The 24,669-nt window shown below is 40.2% G+C and overlaps 1 pseudogene; it reads right to left on the reverse strand.

Annotated features, from left to right (window-relative positions):
* Positions 1-17,134: 17,134 nt before the first annotated feature.
* On the reverse strand, positions 17,135-18,058 carry LOC110218959 (olfactory receptor 5P6-like; annotated as a pseudogene).
* Between the last annotated feature and the right edge of the window lie 6,611 nt (positions 18,059-24,669).

The following is a 24,669-nucleotide window of genomic DNA, read 5'->3' on the forward strand; positions in this document are numbered from 1 at the left end:
CGTGAGGATGAACAGGGGGCCTAAGAACGGAGGGAAGGCTGAGAAGAAGTCAAGCAACAAGGATCCAATCCCCGCGAGGCGAAGGAAGAAAAGCCCATACGAGCCAGAGCTCCGAGGACTTGGCCATCGAATTTCCCCCCTTCCCGGCCAGGGACAAGCACTGCCGCGGAACGCAGCAGCATGCCCGGAAGCCACAGCCTTGGGATCCTGGAGACGGGGCTGGAGCAGTGCTGGAGGAGAAGACTCTGCATTGCTGCACCGCCCTCTTTGCCCCCGGAAGCCAGAAGAGCGTGGAAGAGATAGCGAGCCGCAGGTCCTTCTTCAGATTCTTGCGTTGGCCAGGGACCAAGAAGTACAGCTCAGCCGCCTGCTTTCTAAGGACCCAGTCAGTACAGAGGACCTGGAGAAGGTGGCGCAGTGCAGAGCAGGGCTGCTGGGCCACTATGAAAGAGTCATCCTCTCTGATGTGGGCTTCTCGGAAGTGCAGAACGTGAGCCAGGCCCTCTGGAAGAATGCTTTCCATCAGGTGATTGAGAGGTTAGGGCAACTCCTTCGGCATCCAAAGACCATGAACCCAGAGCACATGCACGAGAGGCTCTTGGCAGTCTTGGACCAGGGCACTGCCTTCTTTGAGAGTTTGCTGGAAAAACTCCAGAAGCAATACAGGTTTCGGCTGGCCGACCACACGGATGGATTGGGCCTTTGCACCAAGCCGTCAGAGGACCCCTTGAAGTATGCCTTGACCTGCGCCCAGAAGTATATGATTTGCCTAGGAGATATCGCCAGGTACCGGGAGCAAACCAGGGGCGCAACGAACTTTGCGCAAGCGCGAAGCTGGTACCTCAAAGCTCAACAGATTGATCCCTCAGACTCCCGCCCTTATAACCAGCTGGCACTGTTGGCGGTGTACACCAAGAGGAAACTGGAGGCGGTGTGCTACTTCATGAGAAGCTTAGCTGCCGCCAGCCCAAGTGCTTGCAGCCAGAAAAACCTCGCGAACCTCTTGGGAGCAACCGAACGCAAGGCAGCAGACAGAAGCAGGCTGGCGATGGGGAGCAGTCCCGGCGCCGGGGACCTTCAGCGAAGTTTCACCCGCAGTTTTCTCCAAGCTCACCGCCAGTTGTTTACAGGCCAGTTGGAGACGTTTCCTGAAGTGGCTGATCAGGTGCTCCAGACTTTCCAGCTCCTCCTACAACAAAGTCCCGCTTCTGTAGGAAATCCCCAAATGCTGCGCCTCGTGACCATCAACATCTTCGCTGCCCACAGCTCTCAGAAGACGGAGACGTCCTCAGAGTCACGCTGTCCTTCGGTCCAGGGAGAAGCTACGGGGCTAGGACTGGCCATGTTTAACGTGCTGGTGAGGTGCTGCACCTACTGGCTGGAGAAGTGTCCTAGAGCTCCCGTGTCCCCGCAGAAGGTGAGGAGAAAGCTCGTCAAATCATGGTTTCCTCCTTCAGCCCCGCCGTCAAAGCACTGCTCCCCAGTGTGAAAATTTGGTCGGAATGGATGCTCATCTCGAAGGCCGCCTGGGACCCTACTCCCACCACCCTGAAGCCTTACCCAGAGGTTTCCAGGGACGTGCGGGGGACTCTAGAACTTCTCTGTCAGACACTGATGACAGTGAATACTTCGGAGGTGCCCTTGTACATGAAACCGGGCAATGAACTCATCCTTCTCACCCTGGAAGAGGACCGGCTCTTCTCGGGCTTCGCCCCCTTACTGGCCGCTCCCCGAGACCCCTGCTACCTGAAGACAAACTCAGACAAGGTCGTGGCGGGGAACTGCAGGCGAGTGAGCTTGTTGAAAGATTTGCTAGAAGCCCTTTGCCGCCAAAGGATGAATCCTTGGCATCCAGAGACTGGCCATGCAAGAGTAGTGGAATGCAGGCAAAGGCAGACAAAGGAATCCTTGGAATGCAGAAATGCAGGGCCACCTGAGGCCCTGGCACCTGCTGCAGACTAGTCAAGAAGGAACTGCAAAGACAGCAGCAGCAGAGAAGACTGGGACTTCAGGAAGATTGGAAAGAATTCACAGACTTGTTTGTGGAAGGTAGGGGAGCTCCTGGCTGTGATATCAGGGAGCTGGAGGCCAAGAAGCTGGTGCTGGCCAAAAAGATAGCTGAAGAGGAGCAGCGTCGAGAGAAAATCGAGGCTATTCTGGAGGCGCCTGCTCAGGACAGGCAGACAGAAGAAGAGGTGAGCCCCAGGTTCCTGGTAATAGACACCAATAGCTTCATTCAACACCTAGAGAGCCTCAGCAAGCTGTTAAAGGAGAGGAAACACATCCTTCTGGTGCCCCTGATTGTAATCCATGAGCTCAGTGGCCTGGCCAAGGGGCAGCAGGGAGACATGCAAGGAGATGGGAAGGCTGGGACACACTCCTGTGAGCCTCAGCAGCAGGCCCAAAAGTCCATCAAATTCCTGGAGCAGCAATTTCAACTTGCCAACCCTCACCTCAAGGCCCTCAGCAGCCATGGGGAAGAGCTGGAAACCACTGCCTATGACAAGAAGGATTTCCTTAGCCAGCAGGGAAATAACGATGACCACATCCTATCCTGCTGTCTCAACTACCAGAGAGTTCAGGCCAAGAACAACATGCCTCCCACTAAGAATGACCAGATCCAGCCCCATCCCTGTGGCCTGGTTCTGCTCACCAATGATCGGACCCTTCGGGTGAAGGCACTGGCCTCCAGTGTGCCAGTGTGGGACAATGAAACATTCCTCAAAGAAATGAAGCGATTGAAATGTCATCGTCCTCCTCCTGCTCTTGGGAGACAGCACCAAGCTCCCAAGAGATTCAGGCCAGCACTAGATCTCTGAGGCTTCTTATTAGGGGCAAGCCTCAGCAGATTTGCAGGACTAAAAGTATTTGACTATCACTTAGGAAAGTTGTAGGATTCTTCTTTTAAAATTAATCATTTATTTTTCTATTTTTAGTTTTCAACATTAACTTCTCTAAGATTTTAAGTTCTAAATTTTTTGAAGGGTTTTTATTTCTTATATTTTTACTTATTAATTTTAGCTTTCAATATTTACTTCTATAAGATTTTGAGTTCTAAATTTTTTCCCCTTCCCTGTTCTTGCCTCTCCCCCAGATTGCATACAATCTGATATAGGCTATACATACACATTCCCATTAAACCTGGTTCCATATTCATCATGTCATAAAGAAGAATGAGAACCAAAAGGAAAAAGCAGGAGAAAGAAGAAATAAAAGCCAAAAGAAAAGAGAAAAGAGTATGCTCCAATCTGCATTCAGACTCTGTAGTTGTTTTTCTGGATGAGTGTAGCATTTTCCATCATGAGACTTTTGGAACTTTCTAAGATCCTTGCATTGCCGTGAAGAGCTAAGTCTGTCACAGTTGGGTCATTGTACAATGTTGCTGTTACTGTGTACAATGCCCTCCTGCTTCTGCACCTTTCACTCAGCATCAGTTCATGGAAGTCTTTTTTGGTTCGTGGCTTTCTAGTAGATCAATAATTCTTAAATGATCTCTCCTGGATCTATTTTCCAGGTCAGGTGTTTTTTCAATGAGGTATTTTACATTTTCTTCCACTTTTTCCTTCTTTTGATCTGACTGATTCTTGATGTCTCCTAAAGACATGAGCTTCCATTCGCCAGATTCTCATTTGGAACCAATTATTTTCTTCAGTTAGCTTTTTTTTTTAACCTCCTTTTCCATTTGGTCAATTCTACTTTTTAAGGAGTTGTTTTCTTCAGTGATTTTTTCCCCCTATTTGACCAATAGTATTTTTTAAAGAATCATTTTCCACAGTCAATTTTGGTCCTTCTTTTTCTAAGTTGTTGACTTTCTGTTGCATACCTCTCATTTCTTTTCCCAATTTTTCTTCTTACTTGACTTTTCAAATCCTTCTTTGAGCTCTTCCCAGAAGGCTTTCTGGGCTTGGGGACAGTTTACAGTCCCCCTTGAAGGTTTTGGATATGGACATGTTGACAATGTTGTCCTCTTCTGAGCCTGTGTTTTTATCTTGCCTGTCCTGGTAGACAGACTCTATGGCTAGTGTCTGTTTCTGCTTTTTGCTCCTGATGTTTGCCTATTTTCTGGCTTTTAAGGTGGAGTTCTCCTGTTGGAACACAGGGGCAGTGTCCCAGGGTTCTTGTGGTGGGGTCAGGGGTCTGGTCACTCACTGGCTTTGTGTGCTGGGGACTTGGGTGCTGGCATCTGGAGGCTGTAGGGGTCTGGCAGCTTACCTGGCACTTAGCTGGGGTTCTACCTGGTGTGTGCTGTGGCCAGGTGGGTTTTTCTGTGTTTCTCCAGGGCTACACCAAAGCATGTGAGAATCTGGCTGCTAGAGGATGCCTGTTGGCTTGGGGCTGAGCTGACGCATGGGGAGGTTTCGGCCACTGGAGGGTGCCTACTGGCTTGTACACATGATGATTCTGTGAACTGGAATCTGTTGTTTCCCTGGGTTGTGCCAAAACACAAGAGGGTCCTGGTGCTTTTGCTTGCCTGCTCCACCATCCTGGTGTTTGGGATTTCCCACAATGTTTGCTGAAGTGGGGTTTGCTGCTGGCTTGCCAGGATGACTCCCATCCTAGACTGGTCTCCCCTTTCACCACGGCAAGGGCGACTTTTCCCTCTGATCCTCTAAGCTTCCCGGGCTAAAAGACTGCTCCACCCCATCTTTCTGCTGGCTCCACTATTCCAAGATTTTTCCTGGGGTGCCGTTTTCTGGGTTTTTCAAGGGTCTGTAAGGGAGACCGGTATTTACTGCTTACTCTGCCACCTTGGCTCCTGGAAGTCTGACTTGTACAATTTTTAACCAAGATATTTGGTGTTCCTGTCATAATGTTAAAACCTTAAATTTGGTCCTTGATTACTGTGTTTTGAAACAAATTCTTTCAATTCTTCATGTAAAAATCTTTCAATTCTCCTCCTCCTCTTCTTCCTCTATCTCTTCTTTCTCCTCTCCTCTCCTTTTCTCCTTTTTTCTCTTTTTCTCTCTCTCATCTCTTCCTATCTATCTATCTATCTATCTATCTATCTATCTATCTATCTATCTATCTATCTATCTATCCTTAGTCCTTGAAGTCAATGTTTCCTAGATTTCCTTTTTTTGTTTCCACCTAGCTTCGCAAAAGTTCTTAGCAGAGACTCATTCATCACTTAGAAGTCCATAATGTCCTTGTCCCATCTGATATCAAGAATGGCCATTATTCCTGCATCCACTCAAGGAAGGCAGAGGAAGACATTTAAAAATCCCCAAAAGAGGTTTAATAGAAAACATAGACAGAAGCACATAGGGAATTCAGATAGATATACAAGAAAATAACCAAGAAAACTCAAACATAAACGCCATGAGACAAAAGATAAAGCAATATAATGATGATCATCTTTATTAAATAACATGAAGTCTCCTGGTATCCTAGGAATCCACTTCCAATGTGTATTTAACCATTTCATCTTGTCTTCAGTCCCAGATGTAGTATATGGTCCTTGGATCTCTTCTTTGGACATTCTGGAATAGACTTCATTCTCAGGACAGCTCTGAAATTGGTTCTTCTTGCCTGGTTCCAAGTCCCCTATAGAGACTTGTACATAATTTTGCCAAAATCTGGCAGTAGCCAAACTGCTTACCAAAAAAAGTATTTTCTCTGCTTCTAGGAATTGTTTCATAAGTACATTTCTCAGAATTAAATGGGTACTGATAGGAGTAAGAATAAAATTTCTTGAAACATTGTTGAAGCAAATTCAAAGACCCTGAATACAGAGTGAAAGAGATTTTTATGTATTAAAAACAATCAACAAAGGCCAATTAATTAAAATAAAACAATCAGTACACAAAATTAGGCAATCTGATTTCCAATTGGAGGAAATATTTGGGACTTTACAAGTTGGGAAAGGGAGAGAGAACAGGTACAATTTCTTAAAATTAGAAAAAGAAGTATCCTACTCACCCCACATATCTGTGAACAATCAAAGGAACATGGATAAAATAACTGATGGATCAGTATGGAGCCATTTTTCAGATAAGACATATGGGTTGCTTGAGATTTATAGTTATAAGAAAAATCCTTGCATCAGTCTTTAGATATTACTGGGTTTCTGGTCATCATAACCTAGGTCCTTAGTTAAGGGTCTCTAAGCAACAGGTAGAGGTAGCCCAGCTTCCCAGCTATGCAAGGCTAGGTTCAAACAATGCAATAATGTTTTCTGACAATTCCCCTAATTGATTAAATTTTTCTCACAAGTCAGAAATTAGACTAGATCTACAAATGAAGAGAGTGGAACTGAGCTAGGTCCAGAATTGAGTCACAAGATGGAGTTGGTGTTGTTCACTCAATTCCCACAATATCCTCTTGGGCAAGATGTCGATTATGTGGGTTAGATGCAAGTTAGGTTAGGTGGATTTGGATGGCTCGAATAATAGAACCCAAAGAAATCGTTAAAACTTGATGTTGACTTAGAGGGTGGTATTCAGTGGAATACTCCAGAGTTCTAACATTGGACTTGTGATATTTAAAATTTATATTAATGACTTGGATGAATAATTAATGCCATGCTTTTCAAACTTGTAGGAAGTATGAGCCTGGAAATGACAGCTAATATGTTGGGTGGCAGAATCAGGATTCACAGCTCCATAGATTAAAGGGTCCAGATAAATCAGACAACACCTAACAGAGAAATGTATAATCTTATACCTGAGTTAAGAAATCAGCTTCACAAGTATAAGATACAGGAACCATCGACAGATAATAGTGAAAAAATTGTATGGGAGTTTTAGTAGATTTTGTGAGTCAACCACCTGATGTAACTGTCTAAAAGGCTCTTATTGCTATCTTAAGCCAGGTTCTTAGAATGATAGGATGAGAATTCTGTCTGTCATGTTCTCCTCTGATCAGATCAAATCTGAAGTGTTGTATTCAGTTCTGAGCACCAATGTTAGTGGAGATATTAACAAATGAGCAAGATGGTAAAGACATTTGAGATCATGCCACATGGGGACTAAAGAAGCCTAAAGAAGGGGCAGCTAGGTGGTGCAGTGGATGGAGCACAGGCCCTGAAGTCAGGAGGACCTGAGTTCAAATCCGGCCTCCGACCAAACACTTGACACATACTAGTTGTGTGACCCTGGGCAAGTCACTTAACCCCAATTGCCTAAAACAAACAAACAAACAAAAAAAGAAGCCCAAAGAAGACTTAGGGGAGGCATGACATGATAGCTTTCTTCCAATATGTGAACAATGGTAGAATACAGGTTACATTTTTTTCTATATCACCTCAAGACTTAGAACTAAGAAAAATGGATGGAAGTTGGAGAGACAGAGAGAGACAATCACAGAGAGACGGAGAGAGACAGAGACACACACACACACATACAGAGACAGACAGACAGAGAGAAATTTGGGCTTGATTTAGGCAAAAATCTTTCCATATCCCCCAGAAGGAACTGGATTTATTCTTTTTTTAAAAATTAATTTACTTAATTTTAGTTTTCAACATTCACTTCCACAAAATTTTGAGTTCCATGCTTCCCATCTCATCCCTCCCCCAACCCCAAGACAGTGTGCATTCTGAATAACCTTTCCCATAATTTGCCCTCCCTTCTATCTCTGCCCCCCTTTCTCTTATCCCCTTCCTCTTCTATTTTCCTGTAGGGCAGGATAGATTTCTATACCCCATTTGTATATCTTATTTCCCAGCTGCATGTGAAAACAATTTTTTTAAACATTTGTTTTTAAAACTTTGGGTTCCAAATTCTCTCCCTTCCTCCCTGCCCACCTACCCTCATTGAGAAGGCAAGCAACTCCATACAGGTTATACATGTGTAGTCATGCAAAACACTTCCATAATAGTCATGTTGTGAAAAACTAACTATATTTTCCTTCATCCTATCCCACCCACCCCTGTTTATTCTATTCTCTCCTTTGACCCTGTCCCTCCTCAAAAGTTTGTTTCTGATTACCCTTTCCCCCAATATGCCCTCCCTTTTATCATCACCCCTCTTATCTCTTTCCTCCTTATTTTCCTGTAGGGTAAGACAGGCTTCCATATCCAATTGAGTATGTATGTTATTCCCTCCTTAAGCCAAATCCAATGACAGTAAGATTCACTCATTCCCTCTCACCTTCCCCCACTTCCCTATCCACTGTAAAAGCTTTTTCTTCTCTGTTGTATGTGAGATAATTTACCCCATTCTACCTCTCCTTTTCTCCTTCTCCCAGTGTAATCCTCTCACCCCTTAATTTTATTTTTTAGATATCCCTTCATATTCAACTCACCCTGTGCCCTCTGTCTAGATATGTGTACATGTATACACACACACACACACACACACACACACACACACACACACACACACACACTTTTTCCTTCCAACTACCCTAATACCGAGAAAAGTTTAATGAGTTACAAATATTATCTTTCCATGTAGGAATGTAAACAGTTCAACTTTAATAAGTCCCTTATGATTTCTCTTTCCTATTTACCTTTTCATGCTTCTCTTGAGTCTTATATCTGAAAGTCAAATATTCTATTCAGCTCTGGTATTTTCATCAAGAATGCTTGAAAGTCCTCTATTTCACTGAATATTCATTTTTACCCCTGATGGATTCTACTCAGTTTTGCTGGGTAGGTCATTCTTGGTTTTAATCCTAGCTTCTTTGCCCTCTGGAATATCATATTCCAAGCCCTCTGAACCCTTAATGTAGACGCTGCTAAATCTCGTGTTATACTGATTGTGTTTCCACAGTACTTGAATTGTTTCCTTCTGGCAGCTTGTAATATTTTCTCCTTGACCTGGAAACTCTGGAATTTGGCTACAATATTCCTAGGAGTTTTCCTTTTGGAGATCTTTTTCAAGAAGTGATTGGTGGATTCTTTCCATTTCTATTTTACCCTCTGGTTCTAGAATATTTCCTTGATAATTTCTTGTAAGATGCTGTCTAGGCTCTTTTTTTAATCATGGCTTTCAGGTAGTCCAATAATTTTTAATTTCTCTCTCCTGTATCTATTTTCCAGGTCAGTTGTTTTTCCAGTGAGATATTTCAAATTGTTTTCTATTTATTCATTCTTTTGGTTTTATTTTATAGTTTCTTGATTTATCATAAAGTCATTAGATTCCATTTGCTGCATTCTAATTTTTAAGGAATTATTTTCTTCAGTGAGCTTTTGGACTTCCTTTTACATTTGGTCAATTCTGCTTTTTTAAGGTATTCTCCTCATTAGCTTTTTGGACCTCTTTTGCCATTTGGGTTGGTCTGGTTTTTAAGGTGTTATTTTCTTCAGTATATTTTGGGTCTCCTTTTGCAAGCTGTTGACTTGTTTTTCATGATTTTCTTGCATCACTCTCATTTCTCTTCCCGATTTTTCCTCTACTTCTCTTACTTGCTTTTCATAATCTTTTTTGAGCTCTTCCATAGCTGAGACCAATTCATATTTTTTCTTGGAGGCTTTGGATGTAGGAGCTTTGATTTTGTTGTCTTTTTCCTGGTCGTATGTTTTGATCTTCTTGTCACCGAAGAAAGATTCTATGGTCTGACTTTTTTTCTGAGGTTTCTTATGTTGCCAGCCAACTACTTGACTATTAAACTCTTTGTTAAGGTAAGGCTCTGCTTTCAGTGTGGAGGGTGTACTGTCCCAAACTTCAGAGGTTTTTTTGCAGCACTTTTCAGAGATACTTCTAGGGCCCTGTAAGTTTTCAGTTCTTCCAAGGTGGTATGGTCAAAGGAGAGGTGTTTACTCCTTTTCTGGCCTGTGTTCTGGTCTATGAGTGACCACAAGCACTCTTTTTTGCTTTGGAACTGTCAGGAGGCCACCCTCTCCCCTGCTGCCACAAGCTCCACTATGTCAGCGCTCTTCCTCACCCCTGGACCACCCCTCCAGGACTGTGACCTAGATCCAAACATGGGCAAAGCAAGAGAATTATGCCTCAGCACCAGCAAAGATACCCCTGCAATCCGCCTCTGATCAGCTGATGCCCTCACCATCTGTGGCCCAGGGCTCCAAAAGCAGCTGCCACCCTGGGGCTATGCCAGGACTGGGGCTGGACCAAGCTCCTCTCTCACCCAGGTCTGACAGACCTTTTCTACTGACCTTCTAAGTTGTCCTTGGCATTTGTGGGGTGAGAAGTCTGTAAACTGCTTCAACTGCTAGTAATTCAGTCCCCTGAGGCCTGCTCCAGGTTTGCGGAGGCCTTGTCTTTGCCTGCATGACCCACGCTCAACTATGCTCCTTTCCCAGCCTGGTGCAACAGACCTTTCCAAACAAGCATCCAGATTGTCTTGGGTTGGAAATTTGTTTCACTCTGTCTTTTTGTGGGTTCTGCTGCTCTAGAATTTGTTTAGAGCCATGTTTTACAGTATTTGGAGGGGTTTAGGGGAGAGCTCAAGCAATTCATTGCTTTTACTCCAACATCTTGGCTCTGCTGGATTTATTCTCATTAGATGTTTTCAAGAGTGTGTTAAGTGACCACATGCCAAGAATGTTTATGTATAAGTTGAAGTAGATGGCTTCTGAATTCCCTTTAAACTCTGAGGTTATATAATTCTATCCACTGAAAAGGCTTTCATCTATAATTCAGATGTTTCAGTAAAGTTGTCCAAAAAGAAGCTTTTCAAATCCTTGTCAATTCCCAAAGCAGTTGACATTGGAAATTTTTAGGTGCTGACTGGTTATGGGACTGGTAGGGAGGAAAAGAGAAGTACAGTGCCTGTATCAATGGGAGCTTATTGGAATAAAAAGCACTGAAGAGGTAAAACTTATTTAGCCAAACTTCCCATCCCCAATTTCTCATAATTTTCTATGTGCACCTCTTAGAATGTAAAATTCTGTAATAAAAATCAAAATTGACTTGTGTTCCTTGAGTGTAGCTTAAGAGTGAGAGTGGTCTAATTATTCAGTTACAGTTAATTTAGGTACTTTTTTTCTTTTCCACAACAGAGGGCCCCTTGAAGCTATGCTACTAACAGCCACCCTGAAAGGAATCATAAGATTGTCAATTACTACATCAAAGTGTGGAAAATGATGCTATTCATTTCTGACAGAGCTAACACAGCTAAATATAATATATCCTTTCATTTTTCTAAAACCTCACTGAGTTCAGAAAGCCTATAGTTCTATCCTGAAATGAATGTCCCCCAAGGTTCACGACTAAGGATCTATTCTTTGCTTTCTTTATGCTCTCTATCTCCATTGGTGATTTCATCTATTCTCATGGCATCAATTATTCCCATTATGTAGGTAACTTCCAGTTTGATATTTCTACCTCCAAAATTCCTCCCAGAGCTAAAATGCCACATTTCTGATTCTCTCATGTGAAAGTCTCACCAGCACCTCCAAATGAATATATTGGAAACTGAACCTCTCTGATCTGGCCAATTACCAATATCTCTATTTCTGTTGATGACACTATTGTTTTTCAAGTCTCCCAGGCTTGGAATCTTCTTTGACTCTTCCTTTCTCTCACCTCACATATTTACCTAGGTGTCATGTCTAGTCATTTCTATCTCCTCCTCAATGTTTGTCCCATCTAGTTCCTCCTCTCTGCTTCCACTGAAACCACCTTAATTCTGGCCTTAATTTCTTCTCACCCAGAGTATTGTAACAACCCTGAGCCAATTCTCCTGTACCCAATCTAATTTGGTGTAACACTTCCCCTATATCACTTGTAATAATAAAATTTTAAGGCACTACCATTAGAAGGTTACTACAATTCAGTCATTTAGGCAAAAAATTCAGTGGTTCAATAAAATATAAAATCCTGATAATTGGCATTTGAGATTGCAGTCTGCCTGCAATTTACCTGTACTGTCTTCTCAATGTATTTTATGACCTAGGTGAACTGGACTACTCTTCATCTTTATATTATTATCATCATTATTACTTTGCCACAATTATAAAAACAGTCTGGTACTGGAAAAATAAAAAAGTATGGATTGTAGAATGGATTACATATGCAAAAGAAGGAAATGTGTACAAGTAATCTAATATTTTGTAAACACAAGAACACAAAATGATGAGGGATTCCTTTGTGGGGGGGGGGAACAAGATAGATATTTGGCAGAAAATGCATTTAGGCCTGTACTTTACACTATGTATTTCATTAACTTAAAAAAGGATTAAGAAAAAAGAACAGTGTTATTTTCACACAACTGGGTAGGGGATGGATATGTAACCAATCAGCCATAACAGGTAATACTACAAAAAGCAAAAAGACCACTACCCTGTTATTAAAAACATTTCAAAGTGTTATTATACAAATAGAATAAATACAACTAGAGTAAGAAGAAATATAGAACTAAGGTAATTGTTTGCAACTGAATACACAAATTGATACAAATTTATAAGAGCCATTTTTCAATACATACATGTTCAAAATGGGGTTGGACTCAGGGGCAGCTAGGTGGCACAGTGGATAGAGCACCAGCCCTGTATTCAGGAGGACCTGAATTCAAATCCAGCCTCAGACACTTAACACTCACTAGCTGTGTGACTCTGGCCAAGTCACTTAATCCCATTGACTAGCAAAATCCAAAAAAAATAAAGGGGGTTGGACTAGTTTTGAATTATGCAAATAAATTCCTGGATTAGAATCTAACTGTTCTGATAGATAAATTCTAGGAAACGATAAGCAATCCAGTTCAGATCTAGTACATCCTGTGGGAGATGTCTGTAGAATCTTTCTTGGGATAATTAACCAATATCTGAACTCAAAGATTGGTGCTCTTTGATGACTTCTACTTTAGTTGGTCACCTTTAGCATGAAGTGGCACTCTTTCCATGGGGGCTCTGTATAGGATCAGCTCAATATTTTATGATTTCATTTACTCTGATTTCATGTTCTTGTTGGATTGAGATGCTAATGTTGAAGAGAATGTCCAGTGTGATGTTATTTCCACATATTATTAGAAGAGATAGATAGGTAGGTAGGTAGGTAGGTAGGTAGATAGATAGATAGATAGATAGATAGATAGATAGATAGATAGATAGATAGATGTGTGTTATAAGTATATATGTGTGTGTATATATATATATATATACATATATATACACATACATACTAACAGGCAGGTCATCAGGCCAGATATTAATTTACCTAGTTTTTTTGGGATATGGAATAACTACCCTTTCGGATTGAAAACAGCAAGATCTTACAGATTTGCATTGTGCTACTAATATCTTCTACTGAGCATTTGTTCTGATCATACAAACTTGTTATAAGAGGAAAAAGTAGTGATATAATTATTACAGCATCAAACTGGTCCTTAATGACTCAACATATATAAGGCAGGATAAAGCATCCTTTTCTCTTTTGGACTTCAGGTCAGACAACCAATCATGCAGCAATAATTCCACCAAATAATCAGACTCAGGAATAACCAGGTGGGGAACATTCTTAATGCAAGGGATATTATACAGTGGGGAAACTGAGCCAAATGGATCCTACCATAGGCTATGCTAAGGTCACCTCTCAGTTTTCTCCCAGAATACAGACCTCCACATGTAATAGTAGAGGATCACATTCCTTCTGAGTAGCTTGTGGCGTTTCTCTGCAATGTGTATTGCTGACTTAAATAAGCCACCAGCTGGCTATACCTGAATTCAAAACTCAAAACAGTATCAGTAACAGTCAGAAGAGCTTTTGCCCCAAGTCACAGGTTTTGCTAATCAAACCTCAGAGCTAGAAGCAGTTTTTTTTTCCTATCATGGAGTTGCAATGAGCAATGAAAGTTTACCAGGATTTCAGCAGAGAGAAGAGATTTCACTTAACATTTTCACTTTTTTTTTCTTGTCCTGAAGTTTAAATTTGTCCTGGTGTAAAGAGCAATCACCAGAAATCACTTCTACATTATTCTTTATTTTAAAGAATTTGAGGAGGAGGAGGAGGGGGAGGAAGAGGAGGGGATGGAGGAGGAGGGGATGGAGGAGGAGGAGGAGGAGGAAGAGGAGGAGGTGGAGGAGGAGGGAGCAAGAAGAGGAGAGAGAGAGAAGAGGGGAGAAGAGAAAGGAGATGGAAGGATAGGGGGAGAGATGGAGATAATTGAGTACTTACTATGAGCCAGGCCCTCAACAATCTTACATTATAATGAGGAGAACAAAACATAAAGTAATGTTGGCCAGGGAGAGGAAGAGATGGAGTGTACTAGTACAAGAAGGCTGGTGAAGAACTGGAGCATGTGGGATTAGAAATAAAATTTTCATATACCTGTAAACATTTAACACCAATTAATGCAAGACTGAGATCTTGATGTTTGAAAACACTTGTTTATAGGGCTTCAGAATAATGGATGTCTCATACCACCTTCAAGGTGCAGCATTCTGTAGTCAACAAAGCCTCAAACCAGGAATTGGAAAACTTGGGCCCTAGTCTAGGATCTCTACCAAACTGGGTGACTTTAGGCTACTTACTTCCTTACTCTGAGACTTTTTTTTTTTAATGCATCAAATAAAGGTACCAAGATTGCATAAGAAATGGTGTGCTAGACTTGTCATTGGAAACATGTGAGTTAGGGTACTCTCTTAGTTGCTAGCTGTGTGAGTCTCCATTTGAATCTTAACTTTTGTCTACTTCACTTTCCTTTCCTGTAAAATGGTGATAGTAATGCCAATTAGATATTCTCACTGTGGGGATAAAATGAGATAATGTATAAATCACTTTGCAAACTCTGAAGCATTTTAAAGAAAAGAAGAAGAAGAAGAAGAAGAAGAAGAAGAAGAAGAAGAAGAAGAAGAAGAAGAGGAGGAGGAGGAGGAGGAGGAGAGGAGGAGAAGGAGGAGAAGAAGAAGGAGGAGGAGGAGGAAGAGGAGAATATTTGTTAGTTTTTATCATTATTTTTATTATGAAGAAATGAGATTAGATGACCCCTATGATCCCTTCTACCTCCAAATCAATCAAGCAACAAGCAAAAAGCATTTATTAAGTGTTTATTGTGTGCCAGGAACTGCACTAACCAGAGTGCATACAGAGAATATAAAAATACTGTCCCTGCCCTTGAAGACTTTACATTATAATGGTGTAGATAACACATGTAAATCAAGAACATCTAACTCCAGAGTAAATGGAATGTTACCTGAGGGGATAGAACTAGCATCTGGGGGATCTAAGAGAGGCCTCAGATAGAAGGTCACATCATTTGAGTCATAAAGGATTTGAAGAGTTGGAAGTGAAGAGGGAAAACATATCCAGGCTTGGGGGAGGCCTGGATACAAAGACAGGGAGTAGGGAGATGGTGTGTTATGGGTGAGGAACAATAGGTCTGCTAATATATACCTGGTTCATGGAATCTGTGGAAGAGAAAACCTGTAAGAAGACTGGAAAGGCATGAAGAGGTCATGTTGCAAAGGACTTTAAATGCCAAAAGCCTCTATGTTGGATTGTAGAAATAGTAGAAAGCCACTGAAGGATTTTAAGAATGGGGATGACATGGTCAGAAAAAGTTGTTGTGAGGACCAAATGAAACAGATGTGAAAGTGCTTTGAATAAATTGCCAACATTTTATTAATGTAAGACATAAATTGATGTACATATACATAGAATGTTAGAACTGAGAGGATCATAGGGTCACAGATTTATAATTGAAAGGAATTTCCAATGCCATCTAATCAGATCTCCTTATTTTACAAATGAGTAAGGTAGCAAAGTAGATAGACCATTAGGTCTGGAGTCTTGAAGGTCTGAGTTCAAATCCAGCCCAAGATACTTAATAGGTTTGTGATCCTGGACAAGTCATTTAACCTCTGCTCACTCAATTTTCTCATCTGTAAAATGTGGATAATAATAGCACCAACCTCCAAGGGTTGCAAGGTTTGAATTTTTGTTGCAAGGTTCAAATATTTGTAAAGCACTTAGCAGACAGAGTGTAGGCACATAGCAGGAGTTATATAAATGTTAATTGTTGTAGTTACCTAGTGGTTACATAGGCACAGAATGGCAGAGAGGGATTTAATTCCAAATCCAGCACTCTTTTAATTATACCACAAACCTTAGAGATCACTTAGACCAGAGGTTGCAGAACCTTTGGCCCTAAGGCCACATGTAGCCTTCTAGGTCCTTAAGTGCAGTCTTTCCACGGACTCCAAATTTTACAGAATGAATCAGCAAAGTGAATTATTGGAAGAAAATTTCTATAGGAATGCTGCATTTCTGTGTGATATCATGTCAAATCAAAATGACTTGAGTATTTCTTTACAAGATAAAGCTAAGTCTATATATGATATGTGGCAAAAAAAAACCCAACCCCAAACATTTAGAAAAAAGCCATCTTTTTTCAAAGCATTTATTCTTCAAAAGGAAATTTTGGATGAATATTTTCCCCATTTAGCAAAGGTCATTGGTGAGCAGGATGATATATACAAATCATTCGAAGAATACACAGCTGTGATAGACCTATTAATTGGAGAATACAATGAAAGTTTCACTGACTTTGAGAATCATGACATCACACTCAAATTAGCCCTCACTTAGTTGATATCACCAGGGCACCTAAAGAGCTACAAATGGAATTGATTGAGCTCCCAGTGGATGACATTTTAAAGGCATTGTTTGATTCTAAGAAAGATCCAATTGAAATACGGAAAAAATGCAGTAGAATATTCACACCTTTGGCAACATGCCCAAAAATATTTTCTTACTTTTCAACCACTTATTGCTGAGAATCTACATTCTCGGACCTAATCCAAATCAAGACACCCTTGAGGTCACAAATGACTGATACCCATCTAGAATGTCAACTGAAACTGCAGGCCTCCATGTTGCAACCAAATATTCAAATACTTTCCAACAAAAAGCAGACACAACAAAGTCATTAAAAGGTTAATTAACTTTAAAATTAACAAATAGTTTTGGTTTTTTGAAATTATTAAGTTCATATTAGTTAGATTTTTACAAAATAATGTACATTTTTAAAAGTATGTCTAATTGAAGTTTCTTGAATTTGGCCTTCCAACATGAAAAGGTTCCCCTAACCTTGACTTAGACCAAATCCTTAATTTTAGAGATGAATCTGAGACACAGATAGACTAACTCCTTGTTCCCATGGTCAAACAACAAGGCAGTAACATCGCTGAGACTAAACCCAAATCTCTTTTGATGACCAGTCTAGTATTCTGTTAAATGACATTTTCCCATGCTTTTTATAAGAATGTTAATTAAAATTGTTGAATTTCCAATAATTAAGAATGTCTTTTACTACTGACCAGTCTTCTTAAGGCATCTTTAATCTCCTTGTTCCTCAGGCTGTAAATCATGGGGTTCCACACTGGGATCACCACAATATAGAAGATGGACACCACTTTGTTCTGATCTGTGGAATAACTGGATGTAGGCATCACATAAATGAATATAATGGTCCCATAGAAAAGAGTAACTGCAGTGAGATGGGAAGTACAGGTGTAGAAGGCTTTCTGTCTTCCTTCAGTTGAGTTCATATTGAGAATAGTGAAGATGTACAGATAGGAGATGGCAATGTTTACGAGAGCTATAGCTATTATTATTGCTGAGTAGATAGCAGGAAGTATTTCTGCAGCTAAGACATGATAACAGGAAAGCTTAACCAAAGGTGAAAAGTCACAGAAAAAGTGATTGATTACATTAGGGCCACAGAAGAATAAATTCAGTAAACAGCCTGTATAAGTTACCCCATTTAAACAGCCACCTACGTAGGCAGTCATTATTAACAGAGAACATTTTCACAGACTAAAGTAAGGGGTTACAAATAGCCATGTAGTGGTCATAAGCCATGAATGGAAGTAAGGACTCTGTGGCCCCAAAGGTGACCAGGAAACATAACTGGGTAACACAGCCAGGATAGGTAATAATGTTTTTCTACACCATGAAATTCACTAACAAGTTGGGTGTAACTTATGTGGAATACCCAACATCAACAAAAGCTAAATGACTGAGAAAGAGATACATGGGAGTATGAAGTTGTGCACTCAACCTAATTAGAATAATTGTACAGAAATTTCCCATTACAGTGAATAAATATATCCCCATAAATAGCACAAAGAGAATGATACAAAGAATGTGATCATCTGTTAATCCCAGAATAAGGAAGTGGGTCACTGCAGTATGGTTCCCGATGGCTTAAGCTCCATGTTTGATTCCTGCTATGACAAAAGTGAAGATTGAAACTCAACAGTGGTGAAGCAATTTAATACTGTGACGTTTCTTTTCTTGATGGTGCTGGCTCCAATCAAAGAATATAATGAAATGGGTCTACTAGGAATTTAACTGTATACACACACTCACACTCAAAAATATCTTTCATTATTTTAAGCAATTCTTGTCTAGAGACCATTTAGAAAATCTATGGCAAATAGCAGTGCCCTTGGGCACTGAAGATTTTGTGTCCTTTAGTAAGCAGAGGTGCCAATTTCACAATTAATACAATTGACCAATAGCAGTTGGAGGGTCAGCAAGTTCTATAATGGTCCTTATGGAATCATATGACCAGAATAAGTGTTCTTATTGTGACATCTGCCAAACCCCAAGGAGCCCATGGACAGATTTCTGTGGGTTCATAAACTTGGATGGAAAAAATTGTTATATTTATTTTCATTAACCTCTAACTGAAATTTAACCTTTCTTTCAATTATGATGAATATAAGCAACAAGTTATTATCCTGAGAAGGGGTCCTTGTATTTCATTAGGATGCAAAAGAAGTCCATGCCACAAAAAAGGCAACAAATCCCAGCACTTGTTTTAATGAATGGATATTTAAAAATAACAGGTCTTTGATTCATATGCATGTGAATTATTTCTAGTACAATCTTGATGCAGGGCTGGTTCTGCCATTTCACACACTTTGTACTTTGTTTCCTATTCTGGCCAATTTTCTTGTCCATTGATTTAGAGCCGGAAGGGAACCTCTGAGGTCATCTAGCCCAGACACCTCATGTAACAAATGAGAAGAACAGGACTGAGAAAAGGTAAGTGATTTGTGTGGTAGTGGAATGGTAGAGCTTGGAATTGGAACCAGGTCCTTAGATTCCAAACCCAATGATCTTTTCACTACACCACATTCTCAGAAAAGACAAGCTAATATCAATATATCACACAGAGAAAATCAATTTTAAAATATTCTGCAGAGTAAATCCTGCATCTCCCCAAATCAAGTATAAATTCTTACCAGCTAATAGCAATAGCTGTACCTGTCATTTGTGTGAACTGAGTTTCATGGTGATCAAGCACTTCATACACACGTTCTCCTTCCAAACTCACAACAACCCTGTGAGGTAATTAAGGCAAATATTTTTTCCCTACATTACAGGTGAGGAAATAGAAACTCAGAGGGCTAGTGACTCACACAAGGTTATACAGCAAAGTTAGGGCTTGAAAATATGTCCCTTTGTTCTTTCCACAATGGAAGTTTACTTCAATTGCTCAATTCAATTAAAGAAAATTCAGTTCCTGCTATGTGTAAGATACTAGGATAGGTGCTGGTAAATGAGAGGGAAAAGGGAAAATAGCACCTGCCTTCAAAAAGCTTACATTCTGAGGGAGGGAGGCAGTTCAATATTTACACAGATATCTAAATATAAAATAACTTGTTAAGAGAGAGACACTTACACCTAGGGAAAATGGGAAATACCTTTTGTAGAGGGTTGCACCTAACTGTGTCTTAATGGTAGCTAAGGATTCTAAGAGGAAGAGATGAGGAAGGAATGTACTAGGAAGAATTGCATTGCAAGCAAGGGCAACAGTCTTCATAAAGCCACCAAAGGGGAGGGTAGAATCCTGTGTGCTCATATAAAATGAGTACTGTTGAAGACTTTCTGTGTCCCTCTTCTCTCCCATTAGCACATGTAATCAAGAATTAGGAGGGTCTAAACATGGCCAGGGGGGAAAAAAGAATATTACCCCACAAAACCTATCTTTTGTAATGAGAAGTCATTCAAGGAAATACAGTTAATGACATATCCTATTTATGCTGGATTTTCAGGTATTTGGGGACTGATTCCCAGAAGTTCCTCAATGCATTTTCTTGGAAATACTCATTAGGCCATTAAAATGACTTGTACGTGGTATACTTTGATAGGTTAATTATAGCCCCAAATACCACATTTAAGTATCTGCAATTTCCTAAGGGATTAATTTATTCTGTTTGTTTAAGCATAAGAAAAATAAAGCTCTCCTCTGCTCTTTGCTACCCAACTTAGAAATCTATATCTTCTTATTGTGACTGCACTCACAAAGGCAAAGTGGAAACTTCAGAAATTATCTAGAACATTAGAGCAAAATCTTGAAGATTCATTTTAACCTGAATTGTTCAATTCCACTAAATGTATCAATGAAGTTCATTAGAACCTGCAAGTTTACTTTGCCATCCACTCCATGGCAAATATTTTTAAAACACTGATGTTCTCAATCACTATGAATCTTTATCTCCAGGGACCTTGTAGATATAGAGCAGCAGAATGACATAACTTATAAGTAAACACAATGAAAATTCTTCTGATGGGGGATGAATGATGGATTAGCAGCAGGAGAGAATGAAGGGAGGAAGTCCTTGCAATAGGATATGACAATAGACCCTACAGGAGGTAATTAAGACCTTAACTAGGATGTTGGTAATAGGCATAAAGCAGCAGTGGGGAAAATGAAGTGGAAGGTATTGCTGGAAGACTATTGGAGAAGTAGAATGGATAGGACTTAACAACTGAATAGATTCAAGAAAGGAGGAAGAGGGTAGAGGAAGAGACAATCTCAAGATTTTAAACAATGGGCATCTAGGCATTGGTTTTGCCACTAACAGAAATAAATAAGTGGGTAGAAATAAATGGTTTTGGTGTAAAAAAGATAGACTTGATTTTATGTAAGTTGGTTCTGAGGTCTTAAGTAAATGTCCTTGTGTGTCACATGGATTGTTTTGAGTTCAAAAGAGAGGTCAACTTTGATTTGGTTTTGTTTAGTCATTTTTCAGTTGTGTCTTACTCTTCATGACCCATTTTGGGGTTTTCTTGGCAAAAATACTGGAGTGGTTTTCCATTTCCTTCTCCAATTCATCTTACAGATGAGGAAACTGAAGCAAACTGGGTTAAAGTGACTTGCCCAGGGTTATGCTGGGAGTAAGTGCCTGAGGCCAGATTGGAACTCAGGAAAACTGAGTCTTTCTGACTTCCTGACTCAGTGCTCTATCCATGATGCCACCTAGCTGCCCAAGGTCAACTTGGATATATATGGATACACACACACACACACACACACACACACACACACACATGTATCTATACCTATATATAGATATAGTGTGTGTGTATGTATATGTGTATATAGGTAGAGAGTAAAGGTGTCAAATGCTGCATAAAAAGAAATGCATATGAATGAACCAATATTTATTAAGTGCCTGAGTATGCTAATCATTCTGCTGGAGTTGGGGATACAAATACAAAAAATTTCTAGTCGAAGCCAGGACTTGAAGCCATATCCCTTTAGTCTTTTCATGATGGGAAGTTTACTTCAATTACTCCATTCAATTTGACATTTTAAAAAATCCTACTATGTGCAGGATACTATGCTAAGTGCTGGGAATATAAAGGTAAAAGGAAAAATAGCACCTGCCCTCAGGAAGTTTACACTCTACTATGGGGTGTGTCTATGTGGAATACAACAATTAAACAAATGTCTAAATGCAAAGTAATTTCTTAAGAGAGAGAGCACCAATAGCTATGAAAAATAGGAAATATCTTCTGCAGAGGTTGTTACCTCAGTTGAATCCTGAAAGTAGCTAAGGATTTTAAGAGGCAGAGATGAGGATGAAATACATTATGAGGAATTAACTTTTCTGGCTTTGCTCTTTTTTGGGAGAACTGAGTGCGCGCACAAGTAGATGTAAAAACTGAGGGAATCAGGACAGGTTTTTCTAAAGCTGAATTTTGAAGGGGGCTAGGGATTCTAAGAAGTGTAAATAAGGAGAGAGGGCATTCCAGGCTTGGGGCCTGCCACTACATAGGCTTAGAGATGGGAGATGGAATGTCATTTTTTTTTTTTTGAGAATAAAAGTAGTCCATTTTGTCTGAATTACAGAGTGAATGAGCAGAATAACATGCATAAGTCTTAAAAGGGAGGCTAAAGCTAGATGGTGAAGGGCTCTAAACGTTAGAGAAATGTATGTTTGGCAGCTAGTTGGTGCAATGGACAAAGAGTTGGACTTGGAGGCAGGAAGACTTGAGTTCAAATCCTGCCCCAAGCATTTATTCTCGACAAGTTATTTAACATCCCTCAGCCTCTTTTTCCTCATCTGTAAAGTGGGGATGATAATAATAGCATCTATGTCAGAGGGCTGTTGTAAGGATCAAACGAGATAACATATCTAACATGCTTTGTAAGTCTGAAGATGCTATATAAATGCTAGCTATTGTTATTATTGTTATTTGATTGTAGAGATGAGAGGGGGCCACTGGAGCTTGCTCAATGACTAAAAAAGTGCTTATTAAGACATACATTCATTAATACATGTTAGGTACAATGTTAAGCACTACGGATTCAAATAGAATAGGAAGACAAGCCCTGTCCTCAAGGAACGTGTCTTTCTAAAAAGGGAGACATACTGTAGAGGACTCATAAGTGGGGAAATGTGTTTTGGTTTGGATCATCACAAGGATGGTGAGTATTGGCATAAGGGTATTGTCATAACAAACCCTTACCAGTATCAAGAGTAGGACTGATTTGATTATAGTTTTTTTTTACTGATAGGTAGAGAGGAGAAGAAGGTATTCATACAGTAGCCGGCAAGAAGATGGCAGAAATGTAAAGTGTGTTAAGTGGAGCTTGACTGGAGTCAGCCAGGCCATGTAATTCCTGAAGCATTTATCAGCCAGAATAGTGTAGGTCCAGGTCTTGAGTTCTAAATGAAAGGATTAAGTTTATCAAGACATAGTCTTTGGTCTCCTTGAGACATGGTAAGATCTGCCTGTACTTGAGGAATGTGAAGTACTGATTGCAGAGGAAAGATCAAAAGCAGTGAGACCTAGTAGGAAGCTATTACAATAATTAAAGAAAGGTCATTTGAGGTCCTGAACTAGGGAGGTGGCCTTGTTTGTGGAGAGAAAGGGATGGATATAAGAAATGTTTGGAAGGTAGAATCAACAAGATTTGGTAACATATTAGATATCATAGTATAAAGAAGAATGAAGAGTTGAGGATGACTCCTAGGTTACAAAACTGGGTGATTGGGAGGGTGGTAGTAGCCTTCACAAAACAGAATAGTCAGGAAGAGAGGTGAATTTGGGTAGAAAAATAATGAGATCAGTCTTGGACATATTGAGTCCAAGTTCATCAATAATCTCTGAACTGAGGAGGGCTTTCCTTAATCCTCATTCTATTAGATCTCCCTGTAGCTTTTCTCATACTTTGAACTACTCCATCATCATCCTATATACTCTCTCCTCCCTCTCTCCCTCCCTCCTTTCCTCCCCCTTTTTCTCCTCTTCCCCTCTCCACCGGCCTCTTTTTCTGTCTCTTGTTTCTGCCTCTCTGTCTCTGTCTCTCTGTCTTTGTCTCTATCTCTGTCTCTCTCCCCTTTTGCATCCGTGACATCTTGTCTCTCATTTAGTGGAGGTATTCCCTAAAGTTCTATCCTAGGCCGTCTTCCTTCTCAATGTTTATTTTCTTGATGATCTCATCAGCTCTCATGGGTTCAATTACCAGCTGTCACCTCTGTCCTGATGACTCCCAAATGTATGTATGTAGTCCCAATCTCTGCTGAACTTGTTTCACATCACCACCTACTTGCTAGATATCATCACCTAGATATCCTATAGGCATCTCAAAATCAGCTGTCCAAAACCTTTTCCCTAAAGCCTAACCCTTTCTTTAAGTTTCATTATTTCTTTTAAGGGACCATTAACAATCACTTAAGTTAACAACCTTTGGGTCATCTTTGAGTCTTTCCTTTCCTTCATTCCCTGTATCTAAATAGTTGTCAAGTTTCAATCATTCTGTTAATAAAACTTGTAAAGCACTTCTTATGTTCCAGGTACAGTGCTAAGCACTGAGGATACAAATATGAAAGAAAAAGATGGTTCCTGGCCTCAAGGGACTTACCATCTAATGGCAGAAGACACCACAAAAAACCCCTAAAAAGCTGGGGGTGGGGGTTAGGGAGGAAAGGGAAAGGTATGTTGGAGAGGCATGTTAGAGAAATCCAAAGGAGTAAAGCCCAGTAAGAAATAAAGAGGTAGCTATCCTGAGCATCTTTTTAAATGGAGGTTTTCTACTTTTAAAATATCCCTCACATTCATTCCCTTCTCTCTGCTCATAGAAGTACTATATACTAGTTCAAGCTCTCATCACCTCTTTCCTGGTCTATTGCAATGGCCTCATAATTGGTCTCCCTGCTTCTAATCTATCCCCTTTTCTACTAAATTAATTAATTAGAATTATGTTGTCTTTTAGTGTAGTCTTCATTTACATGATTGTAGTCATTGTGCTTATTGGTTTCATGCTTCTCTTTTCTTTACTCTGCTTCAGTTCAGAAAAGCTATCTCAGTCTGTATGTCCATTCTTCAGTAGAGTTCAATGGTATTCCATTCCATTCATATTCCTCAATGTTTCAGCTGTTTCCCAGCTGCCGGACACATACTTTGTTTCCAATTTTTTGCTATTACAAAAAATGGCTACTATGAACATGATTACCCTTTTTTATGACATTCTATCTGTTCCTCTGCCTAAAATGTGCCTCATCCTCATCCTCATCTTTTAAAA

The sequence above is a fragment of the Phascolarctos cinereus genome, unplaced genomic scaffold (assembly GCF_003287225.1).
Source record: "Phascolarctos cinereus isolate Bilbo 61053 unplaced genomic scaffold, phaCin_HiC Scaffold_9;HRSCAF=440, whole genome shotgun sequence".
In the NCBI taxonomy this organism is placed as follows: domain Eukaryota; kingdom Metazoa; phylum Chordata; class Mammalia; order Diprotodontia; family Phascolarctidae; genus Phascolarctos; species Phascolarctos cinereus.